Raw genomic sequence first — 15,176 nt, forward strand, 5'->3', positions numbered from 1 at the left:
TGGTAGCAGAAAAGTCAAGTTGAAATTACAAGGTGGAAGGATTAGAACACTTCCGGGTGTTCTGCATATTCCTGCATTAGCCAGAAATCTGATTTCTGTAAGCAAACTGGATGATGTAGGTGTAAAAATAGTGTTCAAGAAAGATACCTGCAAGATGGTTTGGGTAGTACTGGTATTTATGTAGGGAGTTCAGATTGGAACTCTGTACAAGCTGCAAGGTAGCACTGTTATTGATTGGTGCAATAGTTCTGTGGTTCCTGAAAGTGGAGCAGAAAATCTAGTGGTCTCTGGAGAAAAGACCATGCTATGGCATCAAAGGCTTGGACATATTGGAGAGAAGGGACTTCGAATACTTCATGGTAAAGGTATGGTAGAAGGTATGAATAACAGCTCTCTGGATTTTGATTTCTGTGAAAATTGTGTATATGGGAAGCAGAATCAGGTGAGTTTCCCCTATGGTGGTAAGAGGGTGAAACAGATATTAGAGCTTGTGCACAGTGATGTGTTTGGACCTGTGAAGGTTCCATCACTGGGTAAACCTGTGTACTATGTATAATTTATAGATGATTTCATAAGGAATACATGGATATATTTCCTCAAGAAGAAATCTGAAGTCTTTGAAAGGTTTAAATAATTTAAGGCTTTGGTGGAAAACCAGACAGAGAAGAAGATAAAGGTGATGAGGACTAAAAAACAGTGGAGAGTTTTGCAGCAAGGAATTTGAACAATTCTGTAAGAAGTGTGGTATATCACGATAGAAGACTACTATGTACACACCTGAGAAAAATGGAGTTGCAGAAAGAATGAACAAGACGTTGATGGAAAGGGAAAGAAGCATGCTCAGTGGTGTCGGGTTAGGACAGGAATTCTGGGCAGAGGTGGTGGAGACAACATGTTACTTGGTCAACAGATCACCTTCATTAGTGTTGGAGGATAAGACTCCACAAGAGGTATGGACTGGTAAGAAACCCTCTCTTTCACATCTGAGGGTATTTGGATGTGATGCATATGTACATGTTCCAAAGGAGAAAAGAACCAAGTTGGATAGTAAATATGAAAAGTGCATCTTTATTGGGTATAAGGATGGTTTAAAGGGTTATAAGCTTTGGAACCTAGTAACAAGGAAGGTTGTGTACAACCGAGATGTGGTGTTCAGAGAGGTGAAAAATGTTATTAAACATGAAGTCCCATCAAAGGAACCTGAGAAGATAGAGTTTGAGCTAAAGGAGGAAGAATCAGAATCTACAGCAGAAGAGGAATCAGAAGATGAAGAGCCACAAATTCCGGTTGTGAGAAGATCAGTTCGAGAAAGAAGGCAACCAGAAAGGTATAGTCCATCTACTTTCTGTTCAAATTTTTCTTTATCTATTACTGATGATGATCCAAAAACTGTGAAGGAAGCAGTAGATTCAGAGGATGGAAAACTCTGGAAAGAGGCCATGGTTGATGAAATGGCATCTTTGCACAAAATGAGGCTTGGGATCTGGTGGAGTTTCCGGCTGGAGGGAAACCCATTGGAAGAAAATGGGTGTTCAAGCAGAAGAAAAATGCAGAAGGCAAGGTGGAGAAATACAAAGCTCGGTTGGCAGCAAAAGGTTATTCTCAGGTGCTGGGAATTGATTTTGGTGATATTTTTCCTCCTGTTTCCAAGGTAGCTTCTATTAGATTACTTTTATTTGTTGCTGCTACTTTTTATTTTGAGGTAGAACAGATGGATGTGAAGACAACATTTCTTCATGAGGATCTAGAAGAGGAGATCTACATGAAGCAACCTGAAGGCTTTGCGGCGAAGGGTAAGAAAGAAATGGTATGCAAGTTAAAGAAGTCTCTGTATGGGCTAAAACAATCACCAAGGATGTGGTATCAGAAATTTGATACATTTATACGGGGACGTAGCTTCACAAGAAGCAAAGAAGACCACTGTGTGTATTTTAAATTAATTGGTGACCGTGTTATTTATCTAGTCTTGTATGTGGATGACATGTTGCTAGTTGGAAATGACAAAGAAATTATCCAGGATTTAAAGACCCAATTGTCCTCCAAATTTGACATGAAAGATCTTGGTGCTACAAACTATATTTTGGGCATGGAAATTAAAAGAGATCGGGCAAAGAGGAAGCTCTGGTTAAACCAGAGGAAGTATGTCGAGACAATATTGTAGAGGTTTAATATGCAGGATAGTAAACCGGTGAAGTTTCCTATTCTTGTAGGTGTAAAGTTATCTGCTGAACAGTGTCCCAAGACATAAGAAGAGGAAGAGGACATGTCCCATGTTCCATATGCAAGTGTAGTCGGTAGCCTGATGTATGCAATGGTCTGTACTAGACCAGACATTGCACATGCAGTGGGAGTATTGAGCAAGTTTATGTCAAAACCAGGGAAGGAGCATTGGACAACAATGAAGCGGGTTTTCAGGTATTTGCATGGCACTAGTGATCATGGTTTGTGCTACCAAGGAAGACCAGGATTGGACAAAGTTTTCTTGGTTATTCATGGCTTTGTTGATGTAGATTGGGTTGGAGATCTGGATCAGAGAAGATCTACAAGTGGGTATGTGTTTAACCTATTTGGAGGTGCAATCAGTTGGATGAGTAAGAAACAATCTGTAGTGGCACTATCAACTACAGAGGTAGAATACATGGCAGCCACTCATGCAAGCAAGGAAGCATTTTGGTTGCAGATATTGTGTTCAAGTATGGGGTTAGTATAGGGAGCTATAAGGATAGACTGTGACAGCCAAAGTACAATTTTCTTGGCAAAGAACCGTGCTTACCATTCAAAGACAAAGCACATTGATGTTCAGTATCACTTTGTGAGGGATATGGTAGAAGACAAAAAGGTGTTGCTGGTAAAGGTGGACACTTTGAAGAATATTGCAGATGCATTGACAAAATCTATGAGCATTACGAAGTTCTCTTGGTGTAGAGAAACAATGGGCATTGCAGGGTTGGATAAATGACTAAGCTCTCCTGTGGCCCCCCTATGGAAAGAAAACAACAAGTGGGAGAATGTTGGGTTGTGTTATATTGTTTCCACGACTAGCCGACCTAGTTAACTGGGGGGGCAGAGCCCCCCCTTCATTGCGCCGATTGCGTAGCGGGGGGGTCATAGGGGGTTTGAGGGGGGTGGGTAGACCCCCTCTATGGGGTCAGGGGCAGCGCCCCAGGGAAATTTTTTTTGGACCCTATATTAGGTTGGGTGGACCTATCTATGGTTTTGTGCATGGTTTTCGCACATGGTTTTGGATGCAATGGTTTTCGGTCCATGGTATTGGATGCTTCGGCATGTATATATGTATTGTAACATTGAAAGGAATATAATGAAAAATCAAGCTGGTAGTCCCGGTTATGGGATCCAGGGGAAAATCTCTATGTATATGTGTTTTATGTCTTATGCTCTCGCATTGTTTATTTTATGTTCTTAGAATTCGTATGCAGGTAATTTCTGTACGGGGTTAAAACCTACACTTTTTTCCTTTATTAACTTTTATTTCGAGAACTTTTAACCTAGGGCTATTATAGGATCTCCCTTATATGAGGTTCCAACTATACCTCACATCGTTTGGTGTAGGAGTCCCATCTGGAATACAACCCGACTATCATTTACTTAAAGATATGCCTTGGATTTAGCTTTTAGCACGGGAGAGAAGAGCAATTTTCCTTTCGAATGAGAAAGCTAGTATGCCTTGTAAATGTTTGATTACCGATGTATCAAGGTTCTTTTACTGCAGTAGAAAATTGAATGTGTCTCTAAGAGAAAAGTAATAGTACTACCCTAATGGAGGCACACATGAAAGAGAAAGGTTTTTGTAAGTTTCTAACATCAAGAGAAATAGTTTACAAGGATGCGGCGATCATTATAAACATAACAACACATTTCCAACAAGGAGCACCGAAGTAATCAAAGTAGTTCAATTAAAACCAATACTAATGAAAGCAAACATGAACCATAAAAATTCAAAGAATATCCTTAGAAACATTCAAAATCCATGTGTGAAAATGTGTCAGCCTGGAAGGCTTCAATATTAAGCAAAAATGCTAAGATACATAAATGCAATGAAAACCACTAGCTCCAATAGTGGAGCGTTAGAGCCACTACTTGTTCTCAAAAAATACTAACTCTATCTCTCTAATGCCTTGTGGGAGAAGCCAAGGTTAAAAGTCCTTTACATGAGAAATGAGGATTTTTTAATAACTTGAGGAATGACCTTTCACATCCTCATGACTATTGACTTTATAACTTCTTGTGATCTTTGGGATTCTAAAAAATTTGGGATTCCAAATGACTTTTGGAATTACATATGAGTTTTTATATTACATGTCTTTTGAACTTCCATTACTCTTTAGTTCATAGATTACTCTTGGAATTCCACTTATTTGTCTTTAAAATCATTACAACAATACATCATGACTTCCACGTCATGTCATAAGACTTGACATTTTACTATCCTTGATGATTGGGACTAATAGTGACTGATGACATGGACTTTCTCCAGTGGTGACATGGCTTCCATATGTATCTTCATTTTTTGAGCAACTTCAATAGTTGATGTCCTTACCCTCCAAAGGGTATTTAATTTAATGGAGTCTTTGGGGCTGCTTTGATCATCAAGATCCAACCGTGTTCTTTATTCTTTCTAAGCTTCCTTTATTTTCCCTCCTTGCCCAATATTCCTCATATGCACTTTCCACGATATTTCTGAAAAACTTGTATCTGCAAATCACTCATGACGAGCAACCATTAGCTTGAAAATATCCTATTCTACCATGTTTCAAGCACATTTTCTGTTCATGCCTTTTTGGTGCGCTCAATAGGGAGAAAAGGGGATTCAGGGTGCATGGGCACCCTTTAAAAGGCTGAAGAGCTGAAGATGAAAGGCTTCGGCCTGCGCTCAAAGGAAAAAGAAAATCAAGGTAGGGCGCATGGCATGAGTCCGAAAGACGAGGGGGAAAACTTTGGGCTGGCCAAGTGCGCCATGCACTCAAGGGAGTGATGAAGGGAACAAAGCACACTCCTAAAGGATGAAGGAGGAAGGATTCAGGCCTTCGGGGTGCGCTTATGCACTCAAGAGGACCAGGAGGGCACAGGGCACACTACCGAAGGCTAAAGATTGGTGCTCATGCCTTTAGAGTTTTCTCATGCACTCAAAGAGTCCAATAGGGTGCATGGCACATCAGGGAAGGTTGAAGCTTAAGGCCTTTAGGGTGTGCCTATGCACTCAAGGAGGGTGCACTTCTTCGAGTCGAAGGAGTGTGCTCAAGGAAGACTTGGTCTTTTGAAGGGCACAGTTCAGAGTAAGGAAGGGGAAAGAGGGTTGAGGAGTGTGCATAGTTCTCTTGGTGGTCGCATGGTGCACTTCTGAACAATGAAGGGTTCCTCATCAAGGCTTTAGAGTGCGCTCATGCACTCTTAGCCTTAATGAGTTCACTTTGAACCAAAAATTTGTCTAAGTTTGAGATATGGGGTGAGTGCTGAACAAGATGAGTTTACACTAATAACTAAGCACGACACACACTAACTCATCAAGAAAACTTAGAAAAACTTGAATAATGGTAAATATTCATTGAAACACAATTTTGTACACATTCCCCAAGTGAAACGAGTGTAGTGTGTGCATCTGTGACCCAAAAGTGTCGTTTTGCGACCACAAATACGTTATGAGCACAAAACACACTAAACATTGTTCTGATCAATGTGACAACACTTGGGATCATCCAAAGACACTTGAAACACATAGAATAACATGAAACAACATTTGGTGATTAAAGTAACTCTAGATTTGATAGTGATAGTAGGCTCCAAAATTCAAATGTAGTGAAATTTTGGAGGGTGTTGTAGCAACAACACTTGGCGACACACTAGGTGGACTTCATACTCTCTCTTCAAGAATGGATTTCAATTAAGGGTCAGACATTCAAGAAGTATTGATTGCCTCAATTTCTCCTTTTCGAACCGGGTTTACACATAGCATCTCACTTTTCTCAATCTTCGTGGAAACACACATAGAAGATGCACCATATCAAAATTATTTCAATACGGAAGAGGGTAATGTGCACAACGAGTTTATGATTTTCAGATTATGATTTTTCATCTATGGTGTTACTCTATTACCAGTAAGCCTAGACAGTACCCCATGAGAATAACTTTAGAAGCAAAAACGTTGCTTCGCTTCCAGCGAGATTGGACAGTACCCCGACGAAGTCGCTTGCTTCACCTCCCCGTGTAGGAATAATTTCTCTTATTTCACCTTTTATTTATTTATTTTAATAGAACTGTGCATTGGCACTTATTTTTTTCAATGTGAAGAAGAGGGATCCCAACTTATTGATAACAAAAGAGGTTGCCCCTTTAGAGATGTATTTTAAAACCTTTGATTTTCGTTTGCTAGCTTTCGATTTTCTCCTTATCCCTTCTATAGTAAATTTGACAAGCATTACCACATAAGAAAATATACACCAAGTCGAATAGTTTAGATACAAACATAGGCACAGATCTAATAGGTTCCCTCAAGGTTCTCTTATTGGACGAATCATATTTTTCATCTGGTCTTAGCTCAACCTATGGAATTTTCCCAAACAAAGGAGAACAACAAAAAGCCAAGGGTTGTGGTTGTCACACTTCTCTTTTATCACACTACAAATCCTTTTGAGCCATGCACTTCACACAAGGGTCTTATTTATGTGCATTTTCCGACAAACAAGACATGACTTACATAACGGACGAATAGAACCAAGAAACAAACTGTATAGGAAGTGAAACTTATAGTTGCTAATGAATGTAATTTTTTAATATTGACGATTTATGGGAACTGTGTCAATCCTACCATCTAATGATTTCAAATTGTGTCTAATATTTTCATCAACAACAAATGGTGCAATCCAAAAAGGATGAAACTTTGTGTGTTTCCCCTTTTCTTCATGGGGTTTATCCCACTTCAGGACTAGGTCACTCACATCAAAGCTCTTTTCCCCTGTGGACTTCTTATCAAACCAATGCTTTACATGGTTATGATGTACAACAAATCATTCTTTTGCCTTATGACTTTCTTCCTCAAGTTTAAGAAGCGTATCTCTCCTACTTTGAATGCTTACCTTGTGACACTCGAGAGAGTTGCAAGGCCGGAAGATACATGTTCAGAGGAAAGATAACTTATTTATCGTTAACAAGAAAGTACGGCTAGGTTCTTAGGGAAGGTTTTAGAGTAACACAATCATACCAAAAAGAAATGGTCAAAGATTTATGTTAGTTCCTTTGTTTAGAGAAGATTGTTTTCTTGATTATACAGATGAGATTCTTATTCGTGGATTCAACCAAATAATTTCCTTGCTGGATAATAATTAGATGCATGTCTCAATATAATTCCATTTTCTAATGTGAATTCATTAACTTTTAACGATGAAAAATATTTCACATTATCAAAGACAAGTGACATAGGAATTCCAAACCTGTTCGTAATGTTCTGTTGCAAGAAGTGGATGACTTCCTAGTCATTTACTTGTCTGAGAGAAACTACTTCTAACAACCAAGTGAAGTAATTTGTTGCTATTAAGATATATCGGTGTTGCTTTGACAAATGAGGAAAAAATTCTTTGATAACATCGGGGCCCCACTATTGGAACAGTTCTTCAACTGCTACTGGTAACAATGGTGTGGCTGACCTCTGGTCGTGGTCGAAACATCTATGACATGCTTGGAACTTGAATACATAGGTGTGAGAATCCTTAAATAGAGTGGGCCAATAATAACCAACCCTCATAACCTTATGCACTGTAGTGTTGCCTGCATAGTGGCCACCTGTCAGTTCATCATGTAAATATTTCAAGACCTTCTCTGTATCCTGCGACTCAAGGCACCTTAGCAGGACACCATTGTGGTGCTTCCAAAAAAGCACTCCATGAACCAATTGGTAAGATAGAGATTTTAACCAGATTTCCATTTTCTGTTTATTCGATAAGTGTGAGGGAAAAATGTTGTGCTTCAGAAAGTATCATAGATCTACATACCTTGACGTTGTAGAAGTGGACAGAGGAACATATTCAATATTATACATTTCGATCTCATACTCCCATCCTGATAGGTATTGTTTGGGAGCATATCTTACTTCAGTGGCTAGCTTACATAGGCCATGACCCTTTATGGTATGAACTGGTTTAAACTCTAGATCATACTCTTGAATATTGGTCATCCAATTATCCCTCTTCTCACCCATCTCTTATTGTAAAAACAATGTTCTTGTTGTTGGTTGAGGTACAAATAAAATGGTGTGAGATTTCAATATCTAGGGCCTCAAGTACTTAATTGCGTTGTATATTACATATGCTTGTTTGTCAATGGCATGATAATTTAATTCAGGCCCCTGTAGGCTAACGCTGATAAAGGAGATATGCCACTCATTTCCTTCAATATATTTTTGAGTCAACACGACTGCAATGATTCTGAAGCAAATGTATAAAGCAGGAAATCTTTGCCATAATATGGACTAAAAAGTGCAGGTGCATCAGCAATAGCCTGCTTAATCGGAGAAAAAACGACCTTTTCCAGTTTATCCATCTATATGCTACATCTTTCTTGATCATCTCCTATATGGGTTTGACTATTTGAGCATAATCAAAGAAAATTTTCTCAGGAAATTATTTTTTCCTAAGAAAGACTGCATGGCTTTCTTATTCACTGGGAACGATATCTGCGTGATAGATTTTACCCTCTTAGGATCAATATTAATTCCACTTTTTTCATGATGTGTCCCAATAGGATCCCTTCAGACACATCGAAAATTCTCTTCTTTGGATTAAGAGAAATCCCATACTTTTGACACTGCTTGAAAATTTGGTTCAGATGACGTATGTGATTTTATATTTTCTTGGAGAACATAGTAACATAATCCAAATAAACAACAACGCTTTGACCTATCAGGAAGTGAAAGGTGATGTCCATTTCTCTTTGGAAAGTCGCACCTGCGTTTATAAGTCCAAATGACATCCTCTTGAAAGTGAATGCCCCCCATTTGGTTTGGAAGGTAGTTTTTAGTTTGTCAAATTCCACTTCTAGCAATTGACTATAACATGAGAAACCATCTAGTAGCGAAAATTTTTTAGACCTAGTACTGTCTGGAGTATCTGATCCATGGATGTCATTGGATAGTTATCTTTATCAGAAGCCTGATTGAGGTTACAAAAATATACACATGATATTATATCTTTGGACTTATTTTTGACTGGGATAAGATTGAAAACCCATGTGGAATGTCGTATTTTAAAAATGATCTGAGCATCCAACAACTTTCTTAACTCATTTTATATAAGGGGTTCTAGTGTTGGAAGAACTTTCTGTAGTTTTTACTGGAATGGTTTCACCCCTTCTTTTATAAGTCTTTAAATCGTCGTAAGTCCATGCAAACACATCACAGTACCTTTTGAATAAGAGGATAAATTCCTGCCATTCTTGTGGAGAACAAAAAGTACCGAGGTTCACATACTTTGGATCTTCGAGAGTTCCCAAATTGACTTGTTCAGATGCTAACTTTGAACTATGAATCTTTGTGTTGGTTGGCCCTCTAAATTAGTTTTGCAGGTCATATAATTTCTCTAGGAACACAAATCCTTTAGGCATAGTGTTTCCTTTCATTGCATTAGATGCCTCCTGTAGAGCCCGCTCGTGTTCATCCTCCTCTATGGAAACATTTTTGAATATGTCATCATTAGCCATAAAGTGAAGTATCTATTGGTCGTCATTGAAAATGCATAAGTTGGTGACATTGTTTGGCACAAATGGTTTATATATAATTTCAACAGAGAAAATCATTTTTCAATGGTGAAATCCTAATGGCTGCATTTTGTAATGCATCTGATGTAGCATTTCTATCTCTAGGAACATAAACAATATTGAAATCTTTGAAATGATTAATCAAATGCCATACCTCTTGCTGGTAGTTTTTAAGATGTGGTGAAACACATTGTATAATATCTCATACCTAATGAGCGACCACCTCTGAGTCACCACTTACCTTTATAATTTATACCTTCAAGTTATTAACTTTCTTTAATTGGAGTATGAGCACTTCATATTCAACAATATTATTGGTGCACTCGAACTCCAAATGGAATGAATGGATATGCTTCTTATTGTGTGGATCTATAAGAATACAACCTCCTCAACGCCATTCTCTGTCTTTGAACCATTAAAATATAAAGTCCAAATATTATGAGTTACTAAGCTACTTCATGTACGACTATTACTACCATTACTATTATGTACATCTATATTACATGTTTAATTTTCACTAGATGGAGAACAAGGAAGGATTTACAACTGTGTATCTGGTGGAACGGGTGATGGTTGCACTTGATAGCACCTGAGGTCAATTTCAAGAACATAATTCCCAAAGATTAAATTAGTAAAAGCAAGAGCCTCGTTGTGGCCCTCAAGCGGCGTCGTGGTGTGTTTCATTTATAGCTTAGTTTTCACTTGAATATGATTATTCTTGTTGTTATATGGAAGCCATAAATGTGACTAGTCTATTGTAAAATATCCCTATAATTTTCTAGATGTGTCTTTTCTAAGTAGTACACCATAGGCTTATGGTATGTCTACAATTACCATATTTATACATTGGGGAACTCCATCGTCTTTTGATAATATGATAAACACATTCTTATATCGATCTAGACTTATGCAGGAATGCAACAAAATACAGATATAAACATAAACACAGATATGCAATAGAAAATAAACTTCATTTCATTAATAGTAGAGAACTGAAATATGCTTACGTACAGAATGGGAATAAACTAGCTCGGGTAATGGTAGCTTATCTCTAAGAAGATATGTATCGACTACATGCCTCTGAACTATGTTACAATGAGGCTCAAAGGCCTATTTATTATTGAGAAACAATGGAAAACCCTAATCATCCAAGAACCTAACCCTAGGAGATGAAGCGCCAAAACTATGGGCCTTGTTTGGGTAAATTGATACATCAAATTCCTTAGGTCGTAACTTTGGCATACGATCTCCATTTGAAGCGCACAATAACTCGTTAGAAATATATATCCGAGTAATAAAACTTTCAACTGCAAATATGAGTCAAAGAATCATATTAGGGCATTAAAACGACTCCAAAAGTTCATGATCCGAAAAAATGCCAAAAATAGTAAAATGTGCTACAATTAAGGAAACTGAAAGAAACAATGGTCAGGTCCAAGTGGAATAGGTGGGTGGCCAAAAATATCCACCTACATCATTCCTCCACCCTTAGGAAGCAATGGTCCCCATTGCATTGAGTGCCTCCATGAGATGGGGAAACTTCTGCTGGACTTGGTCCCTAGTGAGCCACTTGCCTTGCTGCAGGAGTTGGCTAGCTTTGACAACCCGATACAGTTGGATCATTTGTTGGTGGGTGTTCTTGGTCTTCATGTCCATGATTCGATCAGTTGTGGTCTATTTCATGTAGTCTGGGTTTAGCTCAATTGGTGTGAGTTGTTCTACGATGTCTGATGTGTCCAGTAGCAATGGAAAGTATGGCCGAAGGAGGTCCACATTGAACACTGGGTGTAGGCCAATGAATGGTGGGATGTTGAGATAGAAACCATTGTCTCCTATATAATTTGTGATGGTGTATGACCCATATCAGAGTGGGCTAAGCTTACAGTTGGGCCCAACAAGGCGCTCCTTCTGCAAATGTAACTAAACTTTTTCGCCCACCTGGAAGTTGTGTGGCAACTGATGCTGATCATGATGCTGCTTGTACTTAGAATTGGCTATGTCCAATATGTCATGGACCTGCTGGCGGGTGTGATGAATGAAATCCTGAATATTTTAGTCCTATCAACTTCTGTTGGGCATGGAATCCCCCCAAGGCATGTTTTGGGGCTTAAAACCTAAGTTTTGACCGAATCTTTTTAAAAGCTCTGCGAACTGCGGGCGCAGGGCGTGAAAGTATAATAGAGTCATAGGGTTATCCACCCTAGTTTTTGTAATGTAATGTCGGTTGGATATACCTACTGTATACATAGAGTGAGGCTCTAAGTGAAAAAGATAACTAAGAAACTAACAGAAGAAAAGCATGAGAAATCTAAGTGATTGAGTCAAAGTGTAAAGTGTGTTTGTGGGTTGTAGAGTAGGAGAAGGCTCTGTAGCTAAGTGCACAGAGGCCTAGTAGTCCGCAGCTGAGTGCACAGACCCTTGTAGCTGAGTGCGTAGGACAAGCTGAGTCTATAACCGTTGGGAGAATCAATAAAGAGAAGTTTTGCTATAATTCTGTGTATATTTTCCTGGTTTAATGCATGATTGGATATAATTTGCAAGTATACTGTTTATTTACTACGCGATCGTGTATGAATGTTTTGTATTGCTAATTATAACTTAAGACATTCAAGTAGGCGAAGGTAATTAATTAACACTGGAAGATAAGTAAGATCTCGGGTAATAACATAGAGCGCGGCAGAGCCCCTGGTTAGGGCTGCGCGAAGGCAGTGTATCAGGCCGCGAGGAACGGGAAGTGCGTGAAGCGACCTGTGCGCAGGAACAAACAGAGAACCAGTCATACCTCTCAGACATCTCAAGGGTGTGGAAACCTGGTTCTAGCACCCTCCCATACTACTTCGGGTGAGACCTCAGTCCGCGCTCCGCGGACTATTGCCAAAAGGGCCAGTAGTACAGGGATTTGTTTGGCTAATTAACTCCGAACCTAGGTCAAGCCCCAACAATCCAACAAATGGTTTCGTTTCCGGGACCAGGATCTGCATAGAGATGTCTGATTTCATATCACTGGAATCTGACAAACAAAGGAATATAAGATTGGTTGGACAAAAAGATTCATGAGTTTGCGACATAGGAAAAAAGGAATCCACGCCTATAAAAGGAAGAGTGGTTAGATTGCCACTTGTATACGGAGATCCACGAAATTTCCTTTGCATCCTTCCCCACTGAGTTGTACAAGTGGATCGTGAAGCTAGTAGATAGCCAAGGAAGGTGTAAACTTGACAAACCTATTGTGTGGACTCCGGAATTGGTGCGTAGACTGGAAGCATCGGAAGACAAGATCGCGCGCGCGCTGTCGATCACTGGCTCGATCGAATCATAGGAGGATTCATCACCGAATTCGCGGTAGATACTTCAGTCAGCTATAGCGAGGCAGAACGACGCTTCCTCAAGGGACTGTGAGGTAAGTACGTTAAATCTTTGAACACTTGGATTAAAATGCTACTATGTGAAAAGCGGGTTATACGAATAAATTGATGTTTGGGGCTATGCGAAGTGGGAGAATCTACAGAAACGAAGGTAGCACAGAACTAGAAACTAGCCCCTTGATTTCACCTCCACGAGGGGGTGAAGAAGAGCTCACGAAGGTCTCGCCAAGAAGTGTGATCAATCTGATAAGACAGAGAATTCCGCACATACCACCCCCACCCACACCACCACCAGTTTCACCGTCTTCACCCCCGTCTTCGCCCATACCACCTCCACCACCACCACGAAGCAGTATGGCAAGCGTGATAAAGCTACCAATGTTCAAGGGAGTAGGGAACGAAGATCTGGACCAATTTTGGTTCGTAATAAAAGTTGTATGGGAAGCACAGGGTGTCATAGATGACAATATAAATAAGGCAACGTTGGTCAATGCTCTGTAGGATCACTCGATGACCTGGTACATTAAGCATTTCAATGACAATCCGAATGCGGGGATTGCGGATATCCAAGCCGTGCTAAACAAATAATTTAGCAGGCCAAAGTCCGAGGCAAAGTCGATCATTGGATTCAAGGAGATCACAATGCTACTAGGCGAGACCCCGTGGGAATTGGATCAAAGACTGAAGTGCACAATTCACGAAGCGAACATGACATTAACAAATGGGCAACACCGTGAATGGTTCGTAGCATCGTTAACGCTGCATCTACGGAACGCGTTGTCGCAACAAAGGCTAACCACTCAGGTTGAGGCTTTGGAGGTCGTGATGAGATTGCACGAGACTCCAATACAAGATCCTAACTTGGGAGTTCAGCAGATTCACGCGCAGTTGAAAAACTTGTGCCTGGAGATGCAGAGTTTGAAACAAGACAGAACAACCCACCCAGAGATGCGCGATGAGGTATGGTGTGTAAAATGCAAGGGCCAGGGGCACGACAAGGACCACTGCCCAGTATTCATGAATTACCTTGCGGGAGGAGGGCCAATGCCACTAAGATCGGAGGCACAAGCAGGACCAAGTGCGGCGCCTGCACTATGGTGTGCGATTTGTTAGATAGGAGGAAAGCATGCTACAAATAACTGCCATCTATTACAAAAGTATACGCAGAATTCACAGCAGTTGTTCTGTAATTTCTGTAGGTCAGTAGGACATGATGAGTGCACCTATAGAAGTTATGAGTTGATGATGGATCAAACTCCTACCTACAGAGTTCAAGCCGAAACACGACCCCTCGATCAAAACGCAAGAATGGCACACACCGGATTTCAGGGGTGCGGACGAGGATGAGGTGGAGGCGGACCAGGAAGAGGTCGCAGACAACTGATATGTTACAATTGTAGAAATTCCCACTGTAGATCAACAAATTATGCAATATACTAAAGCAAAATACAAGATCTACTTCTACAACACTTTGTGGAAGCTTAATCGAATTGAGAAAGATCAAGAGAACACATATAACTGAGAATGAGAAATCAACCACACATAACACAGAAGAAATATCATGGGGAAAGCCTCAACCTGAAACCCCAACTCTGTATTATCATACAAGTGGAAATCTTGTTCAAGTTACAAAAAGAATCAGCTCTCAAGCTATCCTGTTCTCTCTGCAATCAAACAATTACAACTCACGGACTGAATAGACATTGTGTATGTCCTCCTCAAGCCCTCCAAGCCTCCTATTTCCTTGCGCAATTTTTCTTGAGGTCCAATGATGTCACATGTGTGAATTGGCCTCATCACACTCACTAAACCTGAAGAAGTAACTACGCAATACTCAAGGAATAATTCCTTCTGCATGCAAGGAATATTCACAATGGAATATTCTAGCAACTGATAATACACTGCCCCTCCATCTGATCTCAACTGGGTCTCTGTCTAATTGACATGCATGAGTTATTTATGAGAGAATACTCAGTTATCTGAAGTGCAGTAGTTACATGCATGCAAGCATTAACTAATTGAAGTTACATTAATTCAACAAACTATTTG

Source organism: Pinus tabuliformis, chromosome 8, assembly GCF_031772625.1.
Source record: "Pinus tabuliformis cultivar Carrire ecotype Pingquan chromosome 8, CPIR1, whole genome shotgun sequence".
NCBI classification, from domain to species: Eukaryota; Viridiplantae; Streptophyta; class Pinopsida; order Pinales; family Pinaceae; genus Pinus; species Pinus tabuliformis.